This window comes from Lactuca sativa, chromosome 1, assembly GCF_002870075.4.
Source record: "Lactuca sativa cultivar Salinas chromosome 1, Lsat_Salinas_v11, whole genome shotgun sequence".
Lineage (NCBI taxonomy): Eukaryota > Viridiplantae > Streptophyta > Magnoliopsida > Asterales > Asteraceae > Lactuca > Lactuca sativa.
In genome coordinates, this window is record NC_056623.2 from 82207839 (window position 1) to 82210990 (window position 3152).

At 36.4% G+C, this 3152-nt stretch overlaps 1 long non-coding RNA gene across 1 annotated transcript; it reads left to right on the forward strand.

The window, feature by feature from the left end:
• The first annotated feature begins 560 nt into the window (after positions 1-560).
• LOC128126729 (uncharacterized) lies at positions 561-2065 on the forward strand. Its single transcript, XR_008224833.1, has 2 exons — positions 561-845; positions 948-2065. It is a non-coding gene; the product is annotated as an uncharacterized LOC128126729 (long non-coding RNA).
• The last annotated feature ends 1087 nt before the right edge of the window (positions 2066-3152 follow it).

Sequence of the window (3152 nt, forward strand, 5' to 3'; positions counted from 1 at the left end):
TATACATATGTATATATCATTAGAAAGGTATCGACGATGCGGTCATTATAAGACTAATGTTGAGTTCTTTCGACATTAGTTTAGTACAAATATCATTAAATCCATTTATAATAGTATTATAGAGGGGTGTTTAGTTGTTTATATAACTAAAAGGTCATTAAGTAATTATGGAGGGTAGTTTTTGAAAATTCAATTAGTATAAATAAGAGCCTTGGGCTCTCATATTTCTTGCACCATTCTCTTGATTCAAGAGTCTTTCTCTCCTTATCCCCCGAGCATTTCGGTCCCTCGTGATTCGACTTCTCTTTCTGTAGCTTAGTATAGTAAGGTGAGCGCTGAAGCGCTGCACGAATCTTTCTTAGAAAGATTCAGCGACGAAGTTCTGCCCCTGCAGAGCCCGACTCCTAGCTAAAACCCCCTTGTAAGTAAGTTATGCTTACCTTATTTTAATATAGCTTATATTTAAAATTAGTATTGTTATTATGAACTTATAATAAATATTTGAGCTATTATTATAACTTATATAAGTGTCGTTATAATATTTTTTTTAACTACTCGCGGTACGGGGAATCTGGTTTAAAGGGCCGCATAGGGTTGTTGGATTTCAGAAGTGCTATATGCCAAAATGGTCCTGCCCTCTGGTGTTTTATGTCTGGCCCCTGTCTGTACATAGTGGTTGGAAAATATTGTTTAACGCTTATATAATAATAATAATACTAAGACTAATAGTTGGTCACGGTAAATATTAGACTAAAATTTAGCGATAATAATGCTAGGTTTCGTCGAAGGAAAATAGAATCGTTAGAAGCAAGCGCTGCCCGATTTTGGAATCATCACCTTAACAAGTGAGTGCATAGTTACTTTCAACTTACTCATAGATATGAAGTATTTTATATAAATTACGTGCTATGTGTGCATATTATCTGAATACTTGCTATCTATGCTAGATGAACGTTGTTATACATGTTTTCAATGATTTAAACCACAAAGGGAGGGAACGCAAGGGGGACAGCACTAAGAAATCGGAAAAGGGGTCAAAGGAAGGGACACATCTTGATAGGGCAACAACCGGGTATAGGATATGGAAAGAGATCAACATGTTTTCTCGAACGAACAGATTTACACCGTCAATGACAGCGCACCAAGGGAACAACGGACAATCACGGCAAAGGCAAGCACGAATGCTGCTGCCTACGAGACCTATCTAGAAGACCTTTCCTAGCTCTACTTTCTTTCTTATACCAGGAAGCCTTTCGCTTGTCCCTTCGCACGTGAATCTTGATATCCCGGCTAGAGAGCTTTGATTTCTTCTTTCCTTGGGGTTCCTTCCCTCACTTGTTACCAGCAACTCTTCCTTTACACCTGAGAACAACCTAATCTTTTCACAGCGGAAGAGTCGAAACGGACTGTATATGTATTTTATATCTACGAAAATGTTGGGGTAAAACATGGGTAGATGCAATAGGTGATGAGTGATAAAATGATGAGAGGCCTCGATGTTGATGTTGTTGATTCTGTCATCTAGCGGAGTATGGATGACGACCACAGACTCTTCTAGACAGTCTAGTGGAACACTAGCAGGCTCGCAACCTGTAGGTGTTTGTGAACGATATGTTCACCGGTGTACTCCATCCCCCACATGGTTGCCTTTAGGACATTTATTGCTGAGGAATCCCCTTAGCAGTAGTGTCCGTCCCGATGATGATCCTTAGGCTAGGTCCCTTATGATAGGTGTTTAGGGACGTAAAGTGAGGATAACGGGAACGGGTAATCGGGTTATTGTTGATCGATGAAATTAATAAACTTATTTATTGTGGGTTGAAAACCCTATGTGCTCACCAGGCTCCCAAGCCTGACCCACTCAGTTTTATGTATTATAGGTAGTGGCGCATGAGCATAGGTGTGATGTTTTGGACGAGGGATTACGGATATAGGCCTGTAGATATGAAATAATGTAGTAAGGCTTATATTGTACTGTTTATGCTTTTGATCTGTACGAACATGACATCCCGAGTCTTTTAATGAAATGCATTTCTATGGAAATGCTTTTGATAAATCTTTATCATATTTTTGTTTTGGGACAAATTCCGCAACACTTTCATTTAAAATGTAACTCTGATTTTTAAACAAAGCATAAACAAACCGGTCTTTTCTGGCCGTGATTTTGGGGATGTCACACTATCCATAAAGGATTTACAGCCCAAAGTGTAACTATCAAACAATTGACAGTTTATACCCTCTTATTTAATTAATCTCTTTAAGTCACCAAATTAATTCTAATTAATTTATGACTTATATTAATCAAATAACAATATTATTATTCCTTATATTATTCTCATAATATACCAATAATATTTATTCTCTCATAATAAATCATCCTATCAAGTTGCTATGGTGAAGGCAACCCAAAAGGACCATGCACAATCGGGTCAAATACTTGCCTAATATAGTTGCAACCTTAGACACTATTCCAACAGATGTGTCTACAAAAGCTGCATGATCTTGTATATATTGATGTTGTATCTTATCCCATGAATTTGATCTTAAAGTCAAGTAAACTAAAAAATCACAGCACTTGTGATTCTACTCGTTTGTAGAGTTGTCCAGAATTCATAATACGATAAATCATTTGATTAGAAATGTAAATGTCTTCACGAAATGCACTTGCTCAATCAAGATTCTCTTAATAAATATTCAAGTGCATTACAAAGTTGTACATGTATGAATAATGTTCTTTCGCGGGTTATGTTTTGAAGAGAAGTAAGAATGATTCTCATAAAATCATTAATATGATCAGAAGATGACGTGAGATTTTAAATAAATGAGTAAAGAGAAAATGATTTTGGAGGGTAACTAACTGTTGAATTTGTTCTCATTTGGTCCCTTTCCTTTTTTTGTAACCAATATACCATCAAACTTGTTGTTTATGTTCACCATAACCCTTTGGACCGGCTATCACATGTGATAGCCGGCTAAAGGGTTATGGTGAACACAAACAACAAGTTCGATGGTATATTGGCTACAAAAAAAAAAGGAAAATGACCAAATAAGAACAAACTCAACAGTTTCTTACCCTCCTGAGTCATTTTCCCAAAAAGTTAAATGAAATTAAAGTTGCAAAATTATCAAAGGTTTCAACCTTCTTATGTTAT